Genomic DNA, 26,612 nt, shown 5'->3' with positions numbered 1-26,612 from the left:
AATTTGTGATGTCAGGTATGAGTGAGTGTGTGTATTATGAGGACCCCAGCTCATCCCACGTCTCAGGTGGTACCATAGAATACCACCTGGATTGTGACGGGTTGAGCTGGGATTCAAAGTGACACCCTTCCCTGTCCCACCAGTCTGGGGAGTGGCCCTTGAAGCCGCTCCACCCATAGTGGCGGAGGCAGGAGGGGTGTCCAGGGTGAATGGACGGGAGGCCTCAGCACCCCCAGCCAGTCCCACTAGCGCGTCCCCAGAGACCGCCTCTGCGTTGCGGCTGGGTGTGTTGGGACTAACCTGTGTGTGTAGGACATTGACCCTAGTGGCCCCAACCAGTCCCAGAGGCAGGTCCTTAAGACCCCCTTATGCGTTGCGGTTGGGAGCACTAGGGACAAGAATGAATGAGTTTGTGTTTTTTTTTCATTTTTTTTGGAGCCCGAGTGCCTTCGGGGAATGGGATGTCAGTGTTCCCATTGACTACCCAAATATTTTTTTGGCCTTCTGTGGGGGCGATAACCACTAGCCTTTCGGAGTTTGGACGAGTTCTCCATATCAAAATGTCTACACTTTTTTTTTGTTTTGGCCTTCTGTGGGGGCGATAACCACTAGCCTTTCGGAGTTTGGACGAGTTCTCCAGATCAAAATGTCTACACCTTTTTTTTTGCATTCCGGTGGGAGCGATAACCACTAGGAATCATCTTTCGGAGTTTTGACGAGTTCTCCATAACAAATGTCTAATTGCCGCAAAGCCCTTTTAAACTAGGAAACAGAATTAATTCCCAAATTTGACTTAATTTTTTTTTGATGGACCTGTTGCCCGGCTAGCTTCGTAGTAGGACTTTGAGACTCTTATCTCAGGGGTGAGTCGTGCCCCACGTTGATTGGCATTGGAGGCCCCTGGCAGTGGCTTCCCACAGCGGATCCGGTTTCCTGTTCGCTCCATCGTCGGGCCTTCTAAGCGAAGCAGGTTTGTTACGGTCTGCTGCTACGGTATATGGCTGCGATCCCCTTGGGAGCGTGTTCACGGGAACACACCTAGCGATGTGGCAAAGGTTGCGATGAAAAATATCAAAAAAGGAAGGAAGAGACAGACCTGCCATCACGAGCACAAGAGAATGGATGGAGTTTTTTTTTTTTGCCAGCAGATAGGCACGAGAAAAAAAGAAAAAGGAAGAAAAATTTGGTCTTTTAGCACGAGGTTCCGGCCATGAAAGTTCAGCTAGATTGGAGCGAAAAGAAAAAAGAAAAAACTCACAAAATTGGACAACAATAAGCGATTGTTTTCCCGCTATTTGTATTGCACATAATACACTACGATTATTATAAAAAAATTTTGTAGAACAGCGACAAGAAAGTCGCTTATCAATTAAGTTCATACGCTGATGGCCGAAAATGAAATTTTAACGAAAAGCACAAACAAAAAGATGCTGCTAATTTATGTGTGACTGAATCTAACAACACTCAATTGTGTGGAGAAAATTTAAAAAGGTTACAGCACTTTTCTTTGACTGGGGTAATACATCGATTCCCACACGCTCGGGTGAATTGTTGAAAGCAGTGGAAAAGATCAGTCTCCGGTAACAATATCATATTATCGCCACCAAGCATAAAACACCCATATATGAAGCAAATAACATAAGGACAATTGAGAGACGGCGGCAGCACGCGGCAGCGTAACCCAACGAACGTCAAAATTAGCACCAAGTCATCAAGTTCGTGAAGGTCATCACGAAGTCTATTGCCACCAGGTTCACTCGATCACTTCGGGCCAGAGCGCAACAACCACCAACAGTACCAACACCAACTACAACAACAACGTTTGAAACTGGGTGAGTCCGTTCCAACTCGGTGAAATTATATTATGTATTTATATGAAGTGATAAAATTCGTCACTTACAGATTATCGTTTCAAATTTTTGTAATTCATTCCAAGCACGCTTAATGAACCTAAAGACCCCTTTCTGTAACTCGATTCGAACATACGGTATATGAATTCGGACACTTTGGTGCTCTTAACTCTGTTGACCCGTCGGATAAGTGCAATGTAAAACCCGTTCTGTAATCTTGCGAGTAAGAAACATTGTTCTGTAAAGCTTGTGAAAGGTCAACACAGCCAAGAAATAGAAAACCTAAATTATAAAAGTTTGAGTTCTGCAAATAATTTTATTCCAGTCAAGTTACAGAATAGTGTCACTAGTACATATAGTACCTTACATTTTTGAATGTGTCACTCGGAACCATATTTTTTTTTATATACATACATGCGAAAGCCATGCGGATGGGTAATGCATTACACATTAGCGACATATGCCTTTCCGCGAGAAATTAGAATCTAGTCGCAACAAGAAATAGAGGATCTACGTCTTGGTGATCAGGAACAAATAAACTCTTTCTATAATTTTTTTTTTGAAATATTTTTTTACTGCTCCACTATACTGTTGCGACTGAAACGTCACCTGAAGGTTCATAAATATTTTTTCTCTATATGATCACACGGCACAAGTTAGTATGTGTCAACGAAGACTAAAGCTATAAAAGCTTATTAAATTGTTACGAGAGTTTTGCCGACCGTATCCATTGGTGTGGCAATCAAATTTCCATAGACTCGAGATAAGACAAATGAAATGAATTTAATACAATTGAACTTGCTGATATGAGAAAAGTATAATTAACGTAATTGGATACAATCGAATGCAATTATCATAAATTGGAACTTAGAAAAAAAAAATAAAAATTTTTACTAAATACAATCCAAAAGTAAATTTGAAGTTTGGAAAACTATAATTTAAAATAGATGTGAAATAAGAAAATCTAATTAAATCCTAACAAAAGGAACATTCTAAGTTAGAAATAAGAAAATGTAAATGTTAAGAAGTCTGCAAACTCTGTAAGGCGGTCTACGATTTACTATAGGAATTTTGAGCCAAATAATTACATTTTTCTTAAGGTATTTTTTTTTACTCCAGTGTGCTTCGCTTGGTTTCCACGTTATTTGCTATGTACAAGCATACCTATGAAATTAAAATCTATTCAGCAGTATGGAAATAGATTCGAAAGAGCATTTAGATGAATTCCACATTATTTTCAGCAAATGACCTGTAAACCAGAGCAACAACCGCAACAATGTTATCAAACTTAGTTATAATAAGAAGGAATACAACTTCCTGTATAATTTTTTTTTACCACAAAAAAAATGTTATATGTACATACAGCTGCGAACAAAAGAATAGCAGTCGAAGATATTAAACACCTTTTATTAGTAAAAGAAGGATCATTTATTTGATAAGCTGCAATAAACTTGCAACCAAACTTATTTTAGAACCATCTAAAAACGTTTAAAGCCCCTAAAAGGAATTATTACTTTGGCTTTACAAAGTAATATTTACTATTCATGTTTCTTAATACCGGGATCGTAATGAATTATGTCAATTAGATACTTATGTACAATTTCTTTGTTCGAAATTATTTCTTTTACTTCTTAAACAAGCATTTTATTCACCGTTTCCTCTGTAACTTAATGCGTACAACTTATTTTGAAGAAAGCAAATTTAGATAAAACTCAGGATTGATTAGTATATACATCTACATATTAATTTTTTTTAAATGATGGATTATAAATAAAAATTGTAATTAAAAATGGGAATGTTGGCATCTTCATTCTTTTAGAAGGCACGTAGGGTATGCAGGTAAGGGGCCACCGAAATTTAGGTGCGTCGGTGGCCATGGTTATTTGAGGGTGGGACTAAGCACCGGGCGTCGCAACAACACCCGCGGCGCCCCTCTGTGTATTCGGCCTTTTATTTTCCTTTCAGTTTTGTTATTTTACTTTTCAGCTTTATTGATATTTGATTTCAGAGTAGTAACCGGTCATGTCCGGTTCGGTAATTTTTTCTTGCGTCAGTTTTTTTTTATTTTTTTTGAATTTGAATTTAAATTTTGGAATGTTAACGGTCTGTCCGTGACATCCGGTTCAGCCGGATGTTGTTTTATTTTGTATTGATAAGCGTTTTGAGTCGGTCTCTGCGCTTCTGCCAGGTTTTTTGAATTTGACAGCTGCTCGTTTTGATAGGCATGATAGGAACTTTTTTCTGTTTATGGCGCAGGAACAGTAAGGTTGGCAAGGACCCGCCCCAGCCGACAATGACTAGCCACTGTGCACCAACACATCATGCCGACCGCCTTCCTTACTGCTCCGTTGTAGATGCGATACCATAACATACTTTATGTTGGAATTGTGCTGGCAATGCTATAGCCATGGTGAAGCCGTAAGGTGGTAACAGCGAGCGGACATACACACAAACTCCATGTAATTTGTTTATGTAATTCGTTGGTGGTAATGTCAAAAATACTCTGGGAAATGTTCGTACTCTCAAAATTCATGAGAAAAGTTGCAATCAGCTTGGCTAATGCTTTCACCTTTAATGACTCCGCCATCAATCAGCTTTGCCAGCATAGTTTGAAATTAATAATCAACGTAAACGATTTGATTTTGTTTTGATATGGCAGAAAACGAAACAAAATCATTTCGTTAATTTGACGTTCTTAACGTTAATAAGCGAAACGAAATGACTTTGTTTCGTTTATTAACGTTAATTATCGTAACGAATGATATCGGTTCGTTGGTTAAGCATGCCTGCTCGATCCTTTAATTGAGTACAAGGTGGCATCGGAACAACAATAGTTGTACCACTCCCATTTTCAAATTTTTATTTATTTGCTCATTTTCTTGTTATATATACACTTTAAAAATAAAATAACATTGATATAAATCTATTTTTCCACAAAGATATAGCCTGTTATATCCATATATGGTCTTATTAAGCCTCTTTTATATACAAATGGGCGTCGTTCTTTTCCAATTTCGTCCATATTTGTCACGATACACAAACGATCTTCCATTTAAGGGGTTGTGCCCCGCCCATTCCCAAAAAATGTTTAATTATAAATTTTTTTATAAATACACTTAGCTTAGCTGGTTAGGTTGAGTTAGTTTAGGTTTTATATATTTGCAAGACATTCATTAAGTTGCAGGTCTAGAAGAGCATACAAAAACTTCAACTTCAACAAACCTTAGTTGTCATCGCTAAGAGGACAGTTTTCTGTTTAAAACTATGTACAAACGGTTGATGTATCTGTAGAACTGTAAAGTTTTGCATCACTTTTTTATTTTCAATAACTGTTTTCTTGAGTTTGTTCTTTACCACAAGATTACTTTCTAACAAATTTTTCCCCTAGTTCCCCTCATGGATCCGCACACTGACTGCTGTTGTTATCCCAACAACTGATTGCGTTTTCTTGATACAACAATACGTCAGTTAATCGAAATCAAGCAAGTCGAATTCAGTACCAGGTGTTGTTATCCCATCAGCTGATTGCTTCTTCTGATTATTTTCCAAACAGCGCCTTGTACTTTAATATGTCAGTTAATCGGAATCAATTAAAATTTCCTTTTGACTTGACATTCTTCTGCACGGCGAATTGGTTGAACTCGCTTTGCCACCACCTGGTCTGGATTCGCCTCGAAATCAACGAAAATTTTATTTTGACAACAAGGCGAATCTATCCCAGGTGGTGGCAAAGCGAATTCAACCAATTCGCCGTGCAGAAGGATGTCAAGTGAAAATAAAATTTTCATTAATTTCGATTAACTGACATATTGTTGTACAAGGCGTTGTATGGAAAATTTTCAAGAAGACGCAATCAGCTGTTGGGATAACAACACCTGGTACTGAATTCGCCTTGCTTCACAATCTTCTGCACGACGAATTGGTTGAATTGGCTTTGCCGCCACCTTGTATAGATTCGCCTTGGCTTCTAACTTGCACAGATATTAACCTAAAATGTTATGTGTCATAAATTCTGTAAATTTCCAACTGAAAATGTGTAGTTCTCAAACTTTGATTAAACCTTCCAGCCTAAAAATGTATCCATTTGAGATTTTTTGTATCTTTGTAACCACGCATTGAAAATGTATCCAAATGGGTAGGTACTATTGTATTAAAAGAGCAAATATTGTCACATTGATTTGAACGGTCATTGGTTACCATACATATTAGGGCTGATTACATTCACGACGGCGGTGTAGCCGCCAGAACTGTCATATTATTTTTACACATGCTCTTAAAGTCGCGACACATAAGCAGATTTTCATATACATAGATGCGTTTTACTCAATCTTGTGTATTATCCAAGTAGCGCAACTAACAGCTGATCGCTCAAAATTTGCACACACACACAAACATCACTAATGGCCATATTACGGAAATCTTAGGGAAATTGAAGTTAAATTTTTAAACAGACATAAAATGTTATAATTTTGGAATATATAGCATCTAGGACACTTTAATTGCAGTAATTGAAAGAAAATGTTTGTTTATACTCAAGTATTTAATTATTTTTTCTAAATTTATCTTTAATATTGATGCAATGATTGATCCAATGCAATTCTGGTCTTCCTACTGTTCTTCATTCCACTCCATTCGAGTGCCTATTTTCACGGCTTGCGAGTGCCTTCCACTCTATTCGCAACATAACCTCGAATTAAGCTGCCAAACTATATAGTAAACAATGGTATTATCATTGTAAAGGTCTACAAGTAGGATATGTAGCAGCACGCACATACACAGCCATGCTCACCTGATAAAATGCTTTATCTTGTTCGCTATTTTGTGGATGCTATTTGGCACTGTTGTACTTCTAAGGTCTAAAGAAAACTGCGTAAAATTTTTAATGTAAAATTACAAAGAAATATCCTTATTTACTTTCAAACGAGCACTTAATTACATCTTTCTTTAAAATCCATGGCGCATAATCATAGTCAAAATCAAATAGGTTTTAAATTTAGGCCTAAGTCAAAAAAAATTAATCATCATTAGTTACACTAGGATGGATGATACAACACTCACCTGTTGTCCCGATGTTCCTGCTGTGACTGCGGAGATGGCGAGGAGCTGACGGTGATGGCAATGAGATGGTGGCGATGTCGGCGACAGCAGTAATGGATGGTTCCAATTGTATTAGCTGTTGTGGACTTTGCTGTTGCTGCTGGTGCTTCAGTCACGTTGCTTGAAATCTAATGTTATAAGCAAAATTTGGTGTGCTTCCGTGTTTTCGTCTTTGTTTTACTTATTTCTTGTTTAGACGAATGCTAAAGTCGTACATTGGTTTTCACTAAATTACCGAGATGAGTTTCAAGATAATATTGCTCGCCTTGCGTTGAAAATTTGTTTAAAAGGGGTTTTCAAAAGAATTGCCGCCAACCACGGGCAAGGGTTAGTTTCTTGATTGTCGCACGTAAAATAAATTTAAAGGAATTAATACCGGTTCATTGGTTTATTCGTTTTATATTTTTTTTTGCACGATTTACAACCGCGAATAGTACAATATCGATTATGGCAAAATATAACAAAGACATTTTATGAATTTAGATCACCGAAAACAAGATATTAGATTTTTTTTGATTTTCCAGAAAAAATGATAATGACAATTTTTAAAGATGATACCATAGTGTACTTATACAAGTGTGTTCACTAAGCGATAAACGTCAAAACTACAAACAGCCTCGCTCACCTGATGGAAATCTCAGGTCTAGAGTCGCATTTTTGGTCTCAACGAAAACATTTTTGACTACCAATCGTATCGACTTTTTCAATTTTTCAATCATTCGGCGCACTCGGCAATGGTATCCATTCCGAATCCAGCGAGTGCCTGTCAGAATGCTTGACAGATAAGTTAACACACTTGTACTTGTACACTATGGATGATACAAAAGGTGGTGGTTTTTTGACAGATGGCGATCATGCCAGATCGCCATCCTGTACTTGCGGCGAATTCGATTTGGTAGATTTTCGCGGTGGAGGCTGCCACACGTCCATGAGGAGACCCAATAGGGAATTTAAGGTTAAATACAATTCATTGATTTTGTGGGTAATTCAATATAAAAAATATAATTCAATAATCGAATACAATGCAAGATACGGGTTATATATAAATTCATAGAGCTACGTATAAAAAAGGAGAGAGATGGGACGGATGTCAGCCTACACCGCGTAACCATCCTGGGCCGCCTAGGCGCACTAAGCGCCTAATGTGTGCTTCAGCTCCTGCAAGGCGCGTACTGCTTCCTGGATCAGGATTTTTCCCACCTTCGTTTTGTATGTGGCGGTGCGCAAGCCGGTCGCGGTGCACCGGATGGTACGCTCCCCGACGCTGCGTCGCGGGGTTGAATGCGCGGTAGGCGCGCGCCAAGGCGACCTCGGAGGCTGCTGTTGACGACGACGGTGATGTGTAGCGACGCGGCGGCGTGGTTGTGGATGAGACTCCTCTTTGGTGGGTGCTTGGCGGCCTCCGGTGCCGCCGTGTAGCACGGTGTGGTGGAAGCCCCCGCAGTCCCGGCATCGTTCAGTAGATGAGCATTGGTTGGTCCGATGCGATAATGCCAAACAGTTGCTACAGAATTGGTGTGCCTTGACTATAACCAACCGCTGATGCGTGGGCATTGCCTGAAAGAGAGGGCACACCAAAAGCGCGTGATGCTGCAAACAGAGACGACATTTGCGGTAATCAGCCACCGCGGGGGTAATGCGACGTGTCGGGGCTGCGGGTACTACGACTCGCGATTCCAGCGAGCGACGTGGTGTAGGAACCGGAGGGCGCTGACAATCCATCTGTGAAAGGAGAGGATATGAATGCACATTAGTGGTATATCTGAGAGGAATCGCCAGGTTAGAGACTGATTGTGAGAGATACGGGATGGTTCAGTTATGTTCTGAGATGGTGTCAATCTTTAGTCTTAGTGGACTGTAGTTAGGTCGGGAGATGATAGGGGACCATGCGAGGTTGAATTAAGTTCCGCTGGTGGCAGGAGACACAATTTTGTGATAGGCCTGGTGAGCACACCGTTTTGCGTGCGTACGTCGCCTACTCGGATATGGCCGTCTCTTCCTATATGGGTGTCTTCCACGCGTCCTAGGCGCCATTCGGTAGGGGGTAGGTTGTCTTCCTTAATTACGACTAGATCGCCGATTTTAGGGGCAGGTTGAGCGGTTTGCCATCGATACCGCTTATGTAACTCCATGAGATAGTCATTCTTCCAGCGTTTGTTGAATTGGTGATGTAAAACTTTCAACCGGTCCCAACGGTTGATCATAGAGAGGTGTTCATAGTTCGGCTCGGGGATGGCGAGGAGGGGTGCGCCTCGGAGAAAATGGCCAGGTGTGAGGGCGGTGAGATCCGCTGGGTCCTAGGAAAGCGGGGAGATAGGGCGAGAATTGAGAACGGCCTCGATACGAATTAATAGAGTCGAGAATTCTTCAAAGGTGAATCTGTGTGTTCCGGCAGCCTTTTTAAAATGGGTTGTAAAGCTTTTGACGGCAGATTCCCATAATCCGCCCATGTGGGGTGCGCCGGGGGGTATAAATTTCCAATCGATGCCTTGTGGCGCATACTTTTGGACAATATCTGTCGAGACTTCGTTGAGGAAGGTGACGAAATCTACTTCGGTAGCTCGCTTAGCACCAATGAATGTTGTGCCGTTGTCGCTCATCATTTGCTTCGGGTACCCTCGACGCCCTACAAACCGGGCGAAGGCAGTGAGAAAAGCCTTACTAGTGAGATCCGAACACAATTCCAGGTGGATCGCCTTGGTAGTGAAGCAAACGAAAACGGCCACATAACCTTTTACGAGGGTTGGAGATCGGAGCATCGAAGCTTTGATTTGAAACGGGCCGGCGAAGTCTACGCCAGTAGTAGTGAAGGGGGCGCAAAAGTGCATCGTTGAGGGGGGGGGGGGGGGGGGGTAAAGCTGCCATTATTTGGGATTGCGTTTGTCGCTTATGAATGGTGCAGACTTTACATTGGAAAATACATTTTTTCAGCTGAGGTTTGAGTCGGGGGGTATAGAATTCCTGCCTCATAGCTTGTTGCAGGAGGCGGAGGTCCGCATGGAGGAAGCTCTCGTGTAGAAACCTTATATAAAGAGTAGTAAATCTAGCCTTTTCGGGGAGAATGATAGGATGACACTCATTGTAGGTCATGTCGGCGTTTACTAATCTTCCGTTGGCACGGAGAATCCCGTTTGTATCCAGGAAGGGGTCAAGTGCCAGTAGGGGACTTCGCTTTCCGATTGGTTTTGAATTTTCGAGGGAGGCTCTTTCGGAAGCGAAGAATTTCGACTGAGTCAAGCTCAGCAGACGGATTTTCGCGCGCATGACGTCGGCGTAAGAGAGGGCGGGATCGTTAGGGGTACGATTGCCTCCTACAGCATTTCTAAGCCGAGTTGCAAATTTTAACACGTACGCTGTTACGCGTAGGGCGCGGGGATAGGAGGAGAACCGTTCCAAGAAGTCTTCTGACTCTTCCGCTGCATGCAGTGATTCGACTCGGCGAAGTTCGGGGGGTACAATATTTCTGGCCATTGGTGTTGGCCAGTCCTCGGGGGGTCGGGAAAGCCACTCTGGGCCATTCCACCATAGCGATGAGTTAGCTAGCTCGAGTGGGGTGCATCCTCTGGTGCTCATATCTGCGGGATTATCCTTGCTGCGTACATGACACCAAGTGGCATTGCCGATGAGGTCGATGATCTGCGCAGTTCGATTGGAGACATAGGTTTTCCAGGAATGAGGTGGTTTCTCAAGCCAGGCTAGAACGATTTCGGAGTCAGACCACATGGTTAATTTTCGCTGATTGAGGCCGAGATGGGATTGGACAACTGCGACTAACTTGGCTAATAAGACCGCGCCGAATAACTCTAGTCGTGGCAAACTTATGGTTTTTAGGGGGGCCACTTTCCCTTTAGAGACTAAAAGGTGAGAGAAGACTTGAGTTCCTACGGTGGTTCTTACGTAAAGTGTCGCGCAAGAAGCCTTTTCCCAGGCGTCGCAGAAGCCATGGAGCTCAACTGGTTTATCGGGGTTGTAGTTTATCCAGCGTGGTATTTGAATCTCCGAGATCGTTGGGCGATTTTCGCCGAACTGCGCCCACTTGATGAGACGGAGGGGTTTCACTGGCTCATCCCAGTCAGTCCCGTCTAGCCATAGTTCTTGCATCAAGATTTTTGCTTGGATCATTATGGGCGTCAGCCACCCTGCGGGATCGAAAAGTTTCGCAATAGAGGAGAGGATTTGCCGCTTCGTGGCTGCAGTGGATGCCGGATTTGAGTCGACGGTATACGAGAATGTATCCGTTAGGGCGTTCCACTGGATGCCCAGGGTCTTGGCGGTGCTAGTCTTTTCGAACTCGAGAAAGTTTGTTTCCAGCAGATCAGTTTTCGATATTTTTTGGAGGATGTTGGGATGGTTTGCCGTGATCTTTTTTAGGGGAAAGCCGGCTGAATTGGAGCGTCTATAGTCTCTGTTAGGGATTGCTCGGCTGATTGAAGATCATGACTGCCAGATAAAATATCGCCAACATACGTCTCGAATTTTAGTATTGGGGCTGCGCGTGGATGGGAATCGGCTATGTCTTTCGCCAGCTCGTGTAGAATGCGAATAGCCAGGAAAGGCGCGCAGTTAACCCCGAAGGTGACCGTTTTTAACTTGTAGTCCTTTATTGGACTGTGTTCGGGGGTTCGGAATATTATCCGTTGGTAGTCTCGGTCATCGGGGTGCAAGAGAATTTGGCGGGACATTTTCTCGACGTCGCCATTAAACACATATTTATATGTTCGCCATTTCAGCAACATAAGTCGTAGATCGGGTTGGAGGGTTGGTCCGGTACATAAAACATCGTTGAGGGAGTGACCGGAACCCGACTTTTTGGAGGCGTTGAACACAACTCTGACTTTTGTTGTCTTTTTGTCTGGCCTTACGACTGCATGGTGAGGGAGATAGAATGAGCAGTATTTACCCAGGGATTTTATTTCATTGGGACTGCATTCTTCCATGTGGCCTAGGGACAGATATTCCTCGAGTACCTGGTCGTATTGCTGCTTGAGATCGCCCTTTTTTGCGAGAGTACGTTCCATGCCATGGAACTGTCGTAGGGCTGCAGTACGGGACTGACCTAGGTCGATATCGTTCGGGAATGTTTGTTTAAAGGGGAGCCGAACCATATATCGACCGTCATCCATGCGAGTGGTTGTGCTTTGACAAAAGTCTTCGCACATTTTATCTTCTGGGGTTTCCACTCACGTTCTGGGTATTTCTTCGATTTCCCAGAATTGCCTTAGCTGTTCATTCAGCTGGACATTCGTCACTTCCCACGCTTGAGAGGAGTGTGATCCGACCTTTTCGGGGGTTTGGCCACTTATTATCCAGCCAAATATCGTGTTTTGTGCTAGCAGTGTGGGCGAGATCTTTTCTATGCCATTTAGCATTATTTGTGGGATAAGATCACTGCCTAATACCAGATCAATTTGGGAGGGGTTCTGAGTGTTCTGGTCTGCTAGCTTGAGATGGGACCATTTACGCATTTGGTCGTTATTTAGCCTGAGTGTTGGGAGTTGCCTAGTGAGCCGAGGTAGCACTATTGCTTGGGCCTTTATTTTCACCTTGTGATCATTTGAGACTAGGGTCAGTGAGCATAGCTTGTTGGAGGTTTGTACTACTCCGCCTCCCATTCCCGATATTTCAAATAGGGAGTGGGTATATGGGAGGCCTAGCTTCATTTGAGCTTTCGACGAGATGTAGCTACGTTCTGACCCTTGATCCACTAAGGCTCTGAGCCTGAAGCAGTCCCTCGGTGTTCTATGGACACTATCGCTGTGGGGAGAATAATCTTGCTATCCTTTTCTGTATGCAACGATTGGATGCGGGCAGCGTTTGAGGTGGTGGGAAGTTCCTCGTTGGGATCTGGGTTGGCAACGTCCTGACTAGTTGCTACTTGGGCTGCCGCTCTTCGAGGGCCATTGGTTTGGTGTGATATTCCGGTATCGTGGAGGGTGGAGTTGTGGCGACCTTGGCAGTAGAGACACGTTCTTGTGCTTGTGCAATCTTTTAAGAGGTGGGTTTGAGATAGACTATTTTCGCACAGATTGTTTTCCTTCACGATTTTTTTCCGTTCAGGGATTGCCCGCTTTTTGTAATGCAAGCGGCTTTGTAGCGTGTGGGAGTTCTGCTTGCACATTCTGCAGGCGTATGCTTTTTGATGCTCGGCCACATGAGCATTTGTACGATTTTGGGAGTAGTTGTTGTTCTGCGGGGGGTTGCGGTTTTGGTTAGGGGTTTGAGCCTGCCTGAACTGGGGATTGTTTTGACTTGAGGGAGGCTTTGAGAAATTGGTGGAGGGTGGATTATATCGGGATTTGGCTGGTCGCCATTGATCCACCCTTTCCACTATCTCGTAGCGAGTAGTCAGAAACTGATCCATTTGGGGCCAGCTCGGTAGGTCTCTTCTAGAGCTTAAGGATTGCTCCCAAAGCGCAACCGTATTTTCCGGCAGTTTTGAGGTTACCAGATATATTAATATGGGGTACCAACTATCTGTCGAGACTTGTTGGGTTGCTAATATCTGGAGACAGTTATTAACGGAGGATTGCAGTCGCTGAATGTCTTCGCTGTTTTCAGTCGGAATGGGCTTGAGGTTCATGAGGACTTTTATTTGATTGTCGACCAGGACTCTTTTATTTTCGTAACGGGATTTAAGAGCTTCCCAAGCCAGAGCAAAGTTGTCATCACTCAGTGGAAATTGCTTTACTATCTGGCCGGCTTTTCCTTGGGTCTTGTACCTGAGGTGGTACAGTTTTTGGGCGCTCGAGAGTTTGGGGTGGTTGATATAGACCGCCGTGAACATGTCACGGAAGGACGGCCATTGATCATAACTCCCGTAAAAGACTTCGGTGTCACAGGCGGGTACTTTGAGGTGCATCCCGGAATTTTCTCGGGGAGTGGTAGTTGTAGCGGGGACGGGATTGCTTAGTACCCTTAGCTGGAGCTGATCGCCTATTCTTGCCTTTGTGTCTTCGTATGCTATAAGGCAGGCGCGGTATTTATTGAAGGCTGAGGCCTTAAAGTCGTCGGGAAGTTCGTTGTCATCTGACTCTACGACGGCGTCATATGCGCTTTGTACCCGTTCCCAGAACACATCGATATTTTTATCTTTTATTTTTAGGGATGCCTCGGTGTTATCTTGGATCTCGGTTGTGCCGAACCGAGCGCAGTAATCCGAAAAGAGATCCGTTTCAGATATAAATTTATTTTCGACCACGGTAGTCATTCTAAAGAGGGACTTGCTTAATTTTATTTTAGCAATTTTTGTTATTTTGGAGATTGCCGAGTGTTTATTTCTATGGGAAAACCGAAGGGATAAGTTTTCCTATTGGTCGAGAGTGTAGTCGGCTAGGACCAGTTAGACTCAATTGGGATTAGTCTGGGACCAGTTGGGCAGATTTTACTGCTGGGTAATTTAAACTATGAGAATGTGGCCGAATTTGCTGCTGGGTATCCAGAGTAATACTGATGTGGGGATATGTATTTATGTTATACCGCAAGGGACACAAGTTAATTTTGTAAAAGTATGAGTGGGATTTGCTGGGTCTGTACTCCACCGCGATATGTATATATGTATATATTTTTCTGGCGGGAAAGTGTATTTTTTGGCGGGAAATTTATGTAAATGGCGGGAAAATCTATATATATAGCTCTTGGGAATCGCCAAATTTTAATTGGGGATATACTTTGAGGAGTATTATTATTTTTTTAAGGGGGCTGGTTCCGTCAAAGGCGACGAAGGACCATTAGTTACACTAGGATGGATGATACAACACTCACCTGTTGTCCCGACGTTCCTGCCGCGACTGCGGAGATTGCGAGGAGCTGACGGTGATGGCAATGAGATGGTGGCGATGTCGGCGACAGCAGTAATGGATGGTTCCAATTGTATTAGCTGTTGTGGACTTTGCTGTTGCTGCTGGTGCTTCAGTCACGTTGCTTGAAATCTAATGTTATAAGCAAAATTTGGTGTGCTTCCGTGTTTTCATCTTTGTTTTACTTATTTCTTGTTTAGACGAATGCTAAAGTCATACATTGGTTTTCACTAAATTACCGAGATGAGTTTCAAGACAATATTGCTCGCCTTGCGTTGAAAATTTGTTTATATAATCTGGTAACCTTGCCGTGCGCGGACGTGTTTTTCATCGCTCTTCGAATTGTTATTCTTTTTACTTTGTAAACAAGTTTTATCATTTATAAATATTTATTCATATAATAGAAAACAGTTTATAAGTTTAATTTGGTATTAAATCTTTACACAGTGCAATATACATAGTGGCTTTTTGTGCAATTTAAACATTCTGTGTGTTCATATATCATAGATTTTCACAAAAATTTGTGATAACTGCATACCTTTTTGTTGGTAGCTGCTATTAGCAAAGAGGATAGATATAATAAGAGACGTCAATCGGCTATTCGTTTCTTTTCAGAAATTTTTGATCGCTGAAAGAAATTTTACTCGATGTTAACCGAGAGATAGTCGGCCAGTTGCCTTCACATCTTGTCCGCAATTTGACAGCGAGGTGTGGGGAAATAAAAATTGACTGAGTGGAAGTTGAGTTTTGGTTGAGTGTGGCTGCAACTTCTGCAAAATGTCAAAGCAGCCAAAACAAAGTAAAAATGAAAACAATAATACAGTGAAAAAGTGAAAAATTGTGTAAATCTCTAAAATAAAGTGTTAAATTGTGTTAAAAATGTTTACTATTTTAATAATAATTGTGTTCAGTGCAGTGAAGTGGTTAAAAAGTGTAAAAAACTACATAAGTGAAGTGAAGTGAAATTTGTGCAAAGACATTGTGTGTGGCATGTGGCACACGTATGTATATATGTAATTATGTGTGTCATAAATATGCAAAAGCCAAGGGTTGTGTTTTGTGAGTGATAACAGTGATAACATTGATAACAAAATAAGTATACTTTTATCAATAAATTGAACTTGTGTTTTAAAAGCAGTTCATTTATATATAAATGTATATGAATTTTGAAAACAACATTGTAAAACAGTTTGTTAAATAATTAAATAAATAAAATAATTAAATTTGCTCTAAGCATAAGCTAACAAATGTTTGTACATTCACATGTTCAAATAAAAGACAAACTTTGTTTCAATCAACCACTTCCAACAAAAATTATTCTTACGCACAAGCATATGTACAAATCTATGTTCATATGTAAGCTAAGAAATATTTTTATATTCGCATGTTGAAAAATAAAACAAAATTCCCTTCAACCAACCATACGCACAAGCACACATGCATATGTACATATGTATGCTCATGTTTTGTATGTACATCGCAAAATCCTGAAAACTAGCTTCCTCTTGATTTTTCATTCATAAATGCTTCTTCTTAATTTGTCCAAATTGATGATAGAATTTTGCAATTTGGCAACATGGCATTTGATGAAATCGTCAAAAGACAAATTTTTGCGATTTTATAAATTCCAACTTCAATGCATATTGGGGGTATTAATGGCAGCGATTTAGTTTAGCACCCCCCGAGTTCGGCGTTAAACTTGGTATCAAATGAAAGAGGGAGTTCTCCCGATCACAAATATATATAACTTAAAGTGCGCAGACTTATAGTTTACGAGTTATTTAATGTTAAAGTTTGCAAATTTAGCAAATTTCTATAGCACTCTCACTTACAATTTACACATCTTTCAAAACCTTTATGCTCATAAATATCTATATAAATTGGCAACGATACACTTAAATTTCATTTTAGTATATTTCACATATAATTCTTGCATTGTTTTTACTTAATTTAAATGTTTTTATTAAATAAATCGCGCTTTTGTAGCAACATTCACATTTATGTATGTATATATTTTATCGATGACATTACAAAGCTGTGCTGCCACATCAACAAAGAAAAAACAAATATAAATATTAACGTGCCACCTTTCAGTTAATAAAGAAAGAGGAAAATATATATTTTTACTACTATGCGGAAGGACATCACCGTGGCGGTAGCCACGGTTATACCACGCACCCGGACTTGGCATGGCGTAGCCCAGGGTTATTTTAAATAAGCGCGGCCGAAGGCCGCCTACGCGGAAAGGTGTTCTACGCAGAATTACTGTGCATGGCGCAGCCGGTGTTGGATCGGCTAAGATAACAATAAACATAAGAGTTATAAGGTAATATGCGGAAGGACATCACCGTGGCGGTAGCCACGGTTATACCACACACCCGGACTTGGCATGGCGTAGCCCAGGGTTATTTTAAACAAGCGCGGCCGAAGGCCGCCTACGCGGAAAGGTGTTCTACGCAGAATTACTGTGCATGGCGCAGCCGTTGTTGGATCGGCTAACATAACAATAAACATAAGAGTTATAAGGCAATATCAGCTCGTTAACGAATGCAAAAAAGAGCTTTTTCAAATTTTTGGTAAATAAAGACTAGAAAAGTTAAAGATATATATATATCAGATGAAAGATATCTTTATAAGTTATTTTTCGATTCTGCACTTGTTCCGTTTTTTAGATGTGGCAGCACAGCTTTGTATTGTCATCAATAAAATATATATATACATAAATGTGAATGTTGCTACAAAAGCGCGATTGATTTAATAAAAACTTTTATATTAAGCAAAAACAATGCAAGAATTATATGTGAAATATACTAAAATGAAATTTAAGTGTATCGTTGCCAATTTACATAGATAGTTATGTGCATAAAGGTTTTGAAAGATGTGTAAATTGTAACTGAAAGTGCTATAGAAATTTGCTAAATTTGCAAACTTTAACATCAAATAACTCGTAAACTATAAGTCTGCGCACTTTAAGTTATATATATTTGTGATCGGGAGAACTCCCTCTTTCATTTGATACCAAGTTTAACCCCGAACTCGGGGGGTGCTATTCTAAAATTTTCCCGTATTAATTATGACGAGCATAACTACTTTCATAACCCCGCACTTTTCCTTTAAAATAATACCAAACTATTTATAAGCCTGTATGAAAGTACTAATATGGTAGTAAAAAATGCAAATAAACATGCACAGATATTGCCTAGTAAATGTCCACTAACATATTAGCAATATAATCTAAAAATTTCCATCCATTGTTCATATAAATTATTGCAAATAATTTTCCCATATCCTGAATTGCCGAGTTGTCACAGCTTATGGACATTTTTATTTGCTATTTGAAATCCCCTATCATATTCTGCCGAAAAATTGTTCGCGCAGTCACGCAGCCAAATTTGCAGCAACTGTGTTGCAATTGCTACATAAGAATGGTGTTTTACCCGTTTCTGGCCCGAATTCGCACTGTGACGTCATACTGTATATGCTGACTTGTTTATCACATGTCAGTACAAAGTAAGAATTTTACATTATTTTCATAGATACAAATTAATATATGGGAGCGGCGAAATGAATGAAAGAAATTTTGCGAAGAAATATAACATTATTTCGCAAAAGAGCAATAAATTCGTTTATTTTAATTTTATAATAAATTCCCCTTTTAGCTATGAGTTGTTAAAAGTATAAACGGCAACACTTTTAACCACCGACGACACATAATTTGGCTCGTGCCTATTGTATTTCGTCGGCTAATTGCCACGAGCATTGATATTTACATATACATGGCCGTATACGCGGATTGCCATAATTGATTTGGTCGCTTCATAACGCGTAAAGCGGCAAGTTGTTTTATTAATATCTTAAGACACTGCCACAGCATAAAAGCGACCAAGGTTTTTATACATGTCTGCCTTTAATTGGAGTATTATTGAATATGTATATATGTATGTACAATTGTACTTTTTTGCTTTGGTTTGTATTTTCATATATATATATTCAATGATACAATGCTCAACATCTGATCAACATGCACATGTCTTTTGTGTATTGTTGGTCTTATTTACATATTTAAGGGTTGATTTGAGGCAGGTCAAATGTATTTAAGTTTGACTTGGCTTATCAAACCTGCCTTTGAGAATATTCAAGTACATAGGTACTTACATCATTGTACTGAATAACACATATAAAATGTTTTAGGAAATTTCTTTATAGATACCTCCCCTCCCACCCATAGTTCAAATAATAACTAAATTAACGTTTTATGAATATGCAATGGTTTTCGTTTGCACAAAAATTCCTAGTGTGCAAATGCCGTCGGCAAAACACTATTTGCATACATTTTCCTAACATTTTAATTTATTAACAAAAGGGGATGGGATAATTCATAAATGTATGATTAATTTACATACATTTCATGAAAGGGCATATTTTGGTTATATGAATAGGTTTTTGTTTGTAAACAAATAAGCAAAATTTCTGCAATTTGCTGCAAATACACAAAAACTCAAAATCTGCAAAGAGCTCAAGTAAATATGGATACTCATTTCATTTTGGCATATTTCCCCACATTCATAATGGCCGCCGAGAAAATACACCACAAATGAGTAAAATGAAATACGAATATAAATGGGCAACAACTGGCCGACTATGTCTCAGTCAACATTCGTTGCTTCGTTCCAGCGAGCAAATTCGCTACTTTTTGACGATTGACGCCTCTTATATATCTATCCTCTTTGCTATTAGCAAGTCATTGTGTGCCCTTTTTGCTTTGTGTTGTGTTCGCTGCTAGCTATTTTGGCTATACGCTGTCTTGCGATTTGCATCCAGTGCTCCAAAATAACTATCGCCCATAATTTTTGAACAGCTGTTCAATTTATCCCATACTCATAGTTTCTTTTGCCTATTTTTCTTTTGGGTTTGTTTAACTTTGCAATTATGTTGGATTGCTGTGTCACGAAGTACACCGATCAAAAGAAAATTTCCCGTGGTGATACTTATGTTTGTTGTTGGCTCTGTGATAATATGGCTCATGTTATCTGTGCCGGTTTCTCTCACATAGGTGGTCGGGTGGTTGACCTAATATCCAGCAAAATTGGACTGAACTGGACATGTCATGATAGTCGTTTCGTAGAAAATGACATGCGAGCTTTTATGAGGCAAACTCAGAAAGAGTTCAACAACATTTTTATTGGGTTTCGTGACCTTAACGAAAGATTCAAAACGATGGAGGCTCACTTTAAAAAATTGAAAGTGATATCTGAATCCCCAAAACGTAAGAAATGTATGCCCAACAATAACTCCAACTTGTCTTCGAGTCAGGGGCAAAGCTGTCCTCCTACGAATGTCCCTTCAACCGCGTTGACTGATACGAACAGGCTTACCAAAGACGTTATGAACAATGCAGCTCAGGAATCTCCACAAGAATCTCCGCAAGGTTGTGTCGAGACTTCCAGTGAGACGATCTCTGGCAAATTAAACGATGCACGAACTAATAGTGGTACCTTTGCGGCTGTTTGTTCTACGTCACCAATGTTGATTTCGCTGGACTCCCCAATTCATCCTACACCTCCACCGGTATCTTTAGCTCCAACAATAACAGTTACCGATACTGGGGTTGTTGCTAACGATACAAGTGTACCTGAAAAAATAGTACGGGCTCGATAACCAACGCTATAACGGCCGCACCTTCCCAGCTCTCTGGTGCGCTATCCGCTACTCCTTTGCAGGTGACTGCCGTGCCACCTCGTAGGGCTGTATGTGTGTCCCGATTACACGCCTCGCTTACCGAAAATGACACTGCTCATTACGTTTGCTCTAAACTTGGTGTTGCACCCACTAGTAACATCAATGTGTATAAATTTAACTTTAAATATGAGAGAGACATCTCCTCATTTAAAATATCCCTTTCAGATGAATATTTCGATAAGGTACTTGATTCCTCTTTTTGGCCCAAGCATACTGTGGTTCACTTGTTCACGAGAAAGGCGAGGGCCGAACCTGTTTTATTACAGCCAAAAAACGGTATGACGAACACAGTAATAACAACACAAAGGTAATTGCTGATCTGTCCCGTCTTCTCATTAATTACCAAAATGTTCGTGGTTTACGATCAAAACTTGTTCCATTCTTCCTTAATTCTTTCAACTTTTCTGCACAAGTTGTAGCTTTTACGGAGACCTGGCTAAAGCCTGATAATTACAATTCTGAGGTTTTTTCAAATAAATGTGCTGTTTATCGGCGTGATCGCATCTCTAGAGCGGGAGGTGTCCTTATTGTGGTTGAATCTAACCTATCGTCTGAGTTGATTTCGCTGAACAATATCTCTCATATCGAAATCATAGCAGTTAGGCTTTCATTCGGTAGCTATAGCGTAATTGTTTGCTGTTCGTATATACCACCTCGTTCGGATATGGATGTTTATGCTAGTCATAGCGCTGCCATCTGTGATTTGCATTCGCAGTTGGGAGATAACGATCGACTTGTTGTTGTTGGTGACTTTAACTTGCCAACAGTTAGTTGGGTTAATATAAGTGATTCAAACTTTTTAACTCCCACTGCTCAACATGAGTTTCTCAATTGCTTGTTAAACTCATCTCTTTTACAGATTAACAATGTTCCAAATAGTGGAAATAAAATGCTGGATTTAGTATTTGTGGATGGCTCGGTGGGTACTGCCCTTACGCGAATACCACCTTTATCCCTTCCAGAAGACCCTCTTCACCCTACGCTAGAGATATCACTTAATATAAGCCTACCCCGTAGGATTCAAGTACAGTCTCGTCCCCGATCTAGATGCTTCTACAAAGTGAATTTCATTATGCTCAATGATCTGTTGGCTTCCCATGATTGGTCGGCTTGCTCTGCTCTGCTTGCACTGATGTCGATTCGGCTATCTCTATATTTTACAGTACGCTTGATGGCTTCTTTGATACCTGCATTCCTACTCGCTATACCCTATGTTCGAATAAGCCCCCTTGGTTTTCAAGGCAACTTATCAGACTTAATAACATTAAATCTAGGCTTTATAAGAGGTTCAAGAAATCTGGAGCATCTGCATACCTCTCTAAATATCTAATAGCTCGTTCTAAATTTCACCGTCTTAATCAGCTTTGTTATAAAAATTACTTGAGTTGTTGTAAAGCCCAATTTTTTAGAAATCCAAAAAAGTTTTACAGTTTCGTAAATTCAAAGCGGAAAACTTCTGGGTATCCTTCCTCATTAACCTTTGGAGGTAAAAAAGCTTGCACTGATGACGACGTTGCTGAACTGTTTTCTGAGTTCTTTAAGTCCACGTATTCATCCAGTGGTTTTCATTCCGGTCAATATCCTTAGATAGCTCAAATTACATTAGGAATCCTGCTATTGATGGTAATATTGTTCTTCAGAGTCTTCAATCTTTGAATCCCACCTTTTCTCCGGGACCGGACGGTGTTCCTTGTTGCGTGCTTAGGTACTGCGCCGAAAACATCTTTGAGCCTATTTTAAAATTATTTGAGCTATCTCTGGGCTCTGCGTCATTCCCGGCACTTTGGAAACAGTATTTTATTATACCCCTGCATAAAAAAGGTAGTAGGTCAAAAGTTGAAAACTACAGGGGTGTTGCTAAACTTTCAGTCATTCCTAAAATCTTTGAACAGATTGTCACCAGTCAACTGCAATATCAGTGTTCTAGTCTTTTATCCGCATGCCAACACGGTTTTATTCGTCAAAGGTCAACCACTACAAGTTTGCTTGTATTCACCTCTATAGTTATGGAAGGATTTTTAGCGAACAAGCAAACGGATGTCATCTACACGGACTTCAGCAAAGCATTTGATACCGTCAACCATGAGTTGCTTATTCATAAGCTTGATTTACTGGGCTTTCCGTTTCACCTATTAATGTGGCTGAAAAGCTATCTTTCTAACCGGACCCAAAAAGTTCTGTTCAAGTGCAATCTGTCGGAATCGTTCGGACTTTCCTCCGGCGTACCCCAGGGAAGTCATCTAGGCCCTTTGCTCTTTGCCCTTTTCATTAATGACTTGCCACAGACAATATTATATTCCCATACTATAATGTATGCGGATGATGTAAAACTTTGCTACACTTACTGTCCTACCGATTTGAGTTCCTTGGATCTTCTTCAGGCCGACTTGGACTCGTTCCAATGTTGGTGCACAACAAATTTACTAGCTTTAAATTGCTCTAAATGTAAGCATATGACATTTCACCGAGTGAAGCCAGCATTGAAATCTTATGTAATAGATGGTACGCCTTTGGAGCGTATATCTATTGCAAATGATCTAGGTGTCCTTTTTGATCCGAAATTGAATTTTAACATGCATATTTCATCTATAGCCAACAAAGCTTTGGGTTTACTTGGATTTGTTAAAAGCTGGGCTAAAGAGTTCGATGATCCGTACCTCACTAAGGTTCTTTACACATCGCTGGTTCGTCCAATACTCGAGTATTGCTCATGCGTTTGGTCCCCTGTTTCTCAAAAGCATATAAAGCGTCTTGAGTCAGTTCAAAAGCAATTTTTGATATTTGCATTGCGCGGCCTTAATTGGGACTCAAGTCTCCACCTTCCTCCATACAGAAGTAGACTTCTTCTTATTAACTTACCCACTCTGGAAAATCGGAGAATATTATTGGGGGTATTGTTCATCCATAAGCTCATTATTGGAGAAATTGATTCCGCGGACCTCCTCAGCCGCTTGTTTTTTGCGGTTCCCCCTAGAGTATCCAGACACTACGTTCCTTTCTATTTACCCCTTTGTCGACGAAACTTTGCTAAAAATAATCCTCTTCTTATCTGGTGCGCGCAATACAATGACTTGTATAGCTGCATCAGCCTTGAATGTACTTTTGCCACTATACGTAATGCAATACTTGCCTATCTAATTTAAGAGATACAAGCTAATTTAATTTGCCCGCATTTTATTCCTTCGATAAAAAACAGGAACTATTTCGCTTAAGGATGGAGGAACATTTATCAATATGTATCATTAAGAAGGAACAAGATAGTACTGTGTTGATTGGAATCTGGTGCATTCCAAAAACGTAAAAAACATGCTTTTTCATGAGTCACTGACCGGAATCGTATGCATTCCGGCAGTATAATCTTATGGGTCAGGCATCGAGCTGATTGGAATCCGGTGCATTCCAACAACACAGGTCATGTTACTTTTTTATGCCTTGTGATGGCGTATCCTCATTACACTACTCTTAGCACTGCCGGATTCCCATGACATGCTGATTGGAATCTTGTTGCATTCCAGCAGGGAGATTGGAATCCACTGCATTCCGATATCATGCTGAGCGGAATCTGATGCATTCCGCCAGTATAAGATTTCGGCATAAGATCTTATTTCTACTCATATTTCTTATTATTATTATATTTTGAAATTAAATAGTAATGTTCATTAATATTTCTTTGTTTGTAATATAACATTGTTGAAATCTCGATATATCTTAAATTTTATCTTTTGAGTTGTATATTTATATATCTTTTTTCACTTCGTTCAGTGTCAAACGCATCTTCCACGCAGGTTCCACTGAGTTTCACAATAGTTTGACACTGACCGAAGTGTCAAACAGCGGTGTGTTAGAAAGAGAAACTAATTGTTTCCATCTCATACATATCATACTTGTAAACCTGTACTATGTGTATTATGAGTAGATTGCAGTATGAAAATGTAGTGCACCTATTTGGGTCCTATAGAAAATTATACAAAAGTACTGAATTGGGATATCTGAGGACGTCCAGCATTAAGAATACAAACACGGGTGCTAAGTTTTTATACCTGTTCAAAAGTTCTCCGCGATAAACAGTTTGAAACCCAGGTCTACTGCAATAACCCGTCCAGAAATGTGGAAAGAGAAATGAAAAGACGCGTTTTGTCCTGTTATCAATAGTCCGAAGAGAAAAAGGTTTCGAGTTATTGAAAGCGAGGCAAAACGCGTATATTAATACCTGCCCCGACTGTTTTGGTCGTATTTTAGCAATCGTCCCCGGTAATAAAGGGCCTATTACGGTATACAACTCAACTTAGTTGGGTTTTAATTAAAACAACTCAACTTTCAGACAACTCAACTCCTGTTTGGTATTACGAATTGCAACTTATTTCAGTTGAAGTTGAATTGGTGCTGCCAACATAAGAAAGTGATGATTTGACAGATAAATGAACAGCTGATCAATTTGTGGCGAAAATTTAAGCATTTGCAAAAGTGATTTTGTTATTACAAGATATTATATTATCATTCCAATCCCTTGGAACTACCAATCACCAATTAAGAAAATGTTTAAGTGACAAAAGATGAGCTTCAAATGAAGTTATTTTCAAGATTTGAAAGGAACCATTTTTTTCATTACTAAACACAATTAAGAACCATTTCCGCAAACGCGTTCGAGGGAAGGCTGTACCCCTATTTTAAAATTATGCGCCCCACTCCGATTCCTTGCTGACGGCAGCTATCAAAAATGCTGTGGAAATGATTTTGGTGCTGGACTGGTTTTAGATATTATTGAGGAGCATATTTGTGCGAAGTGGATTAAAACCCAAACAGCAAAAGCTTTTAGGTTTCGAAAGCGGAAATTAAAAATTTTATTTCTGTCGAAGAATATTTACAAAAACCCACAAAAGGGCCCAGAGAGGGTCCGGAATATGAGGCCCGATCCACAGTTTTTTTTTTGCACAGAAGATCTTTCTGTGTTGGCGGCATTTGGCCGCGATTTGTAAAAATAACCCTGGGTGGGTCCAACGCCTTTCTGCATTAGTGTGTACAAAAAATCTGGTAAAATACAACCATATGAAAATTTGAACCGAAATGATATGACAAAAATTAAATTTTTAATTAAATTTTATTTTAAATTTTTGTTTTCGGATTCTTAAATCGGAAGTCGAAACGTGTCTTTTGATACCAACTTTAAAAATTTTTGTTACAAATTAGGTGGTGAACCGTCTTCTAAAACTTAACATTTTTTTCAAAACAACTGCAAAATTGTATGAGACAACTGCTAGTAATCAGTTGTAAGATTTTGACGTCTTTGACAACTACACCAACACAAGGTTGTAAACGGTAATGACACAAAAAGTTGTTAGACTGGACAACTCAACGGACATTTTTTTTTTTGACAGGTTGAGTTGTAATCGGTAATACCAAATTGCGAAATTTCAACCCAACCAAAGTTGAGTTGTAAACGGTAATAGGGGCATAACCAATTGTGATAGGTTAATTAAAAATGTCCAAATCATATGGATTTTAAAGAGAGATGTAATTAAGTGCTCCTTTGAAAGTAAATAAGGATATTTCTTTGTAACATAACAATAAAAAGTTTAAGCAGTTTTCGTTAGCAGCTACTATACATACTGAATATTGGAGTTATTTATTCGACAGTTCAGCGATTCGAACGTTAACAGCAGGTGCATAATAATAAGAAATCCACTACAACTCTTTAGAATGCTATTCCACATTGAGCACGGCTTCTTAGATTTTGGAAATGTAAAAAATCAAGAATTGCGGTACCAAAACTTTATTGATTCACTGTATGTAAACATATCTACATATGTATGTTTGTATGTACATATTGTTACGAATATTAGCAAAACTGAGGAGTGCTGCCATCTCCAGGCCGATGCTAAGCAGTGACGTGAATTCACATCAATAATTCAATCATTATGTATCTACATAAACGAATCAATAATTGCGTCTACACATACGTACACATTCCGACGAGCAACATTTACATACAAGGCAGCGAGAGATGAGATGTCACACACCGATGAATTTACTTATACGCTTATGTGTGTGCGGGAGACTGTAAACTACAAACACATGCATATATCTTATCTGAGTTGTCACAAGAGAGAGCAATAATTTGTGCACGTAGTTG

At 40.1% G+C, this 26,612-nt stretch overlaps 1 protein-coding gene across 12 annotated transcripts in view; it reads right to left on the bottom strand.

Annotated features, from left to right (window-relative positions):
- Window positions 1-26,612, bottom strand: part of LOC137244041 (uncharacterized) — a 90,141-nt gene that overhangs the window by 59,466 nt on the left and 4,063 nt on the right. For 2 of the 12 annotated variants that reach the window (XR_010950774.1, XR_010950775.1), the window contains exons 1-5: window positions 16,576-16,989; window positions 14,709-15,513; window positions 6,909-8,669; window positions 6,765-6,849; window positions 6,640-6,716 (exon numbers count right to left, since the gene is read on the bottom strand). The exons of 4 other annotated variants lie outside the window; for them this stretch is intronic. The gene's annotated coding sequence lies outside the window, so the exon portion shown is untranslated. Of the gene's footprint in view, window positions 1-6,274; window positions 6,557-6,639; window positions 6,717-6,764; window positions 6,850-6,908; window positions 8,670-14,708; window positions 15,514-16,575; window positions 16,991-26,612 lie in introns of those variants that run through there. 6 more of the 12 variants (XR_010950778.1, XR_010950776.1, XR_010950773.1 and 3 more) reach the window with 6 other exon arrangements.

This window comes from Eurosta solidaginis, chromosome 3, assembly GCF_040869045.1.
Source record: "Eurosta solidaginis isolate ZX-2024a chromosome 3, ASM4086904v1, whole genome shotgun sequence".
NCBI classification, from domain to species: Eukaryota; Metazoa; Arthropoda; class Insecta; order Diptera; family Tephritidae; genus Eurosta; species Eurosta solidaginis.
This window is presented reverse-complemented; position numbering and strand designations above follow the sequence as displayed.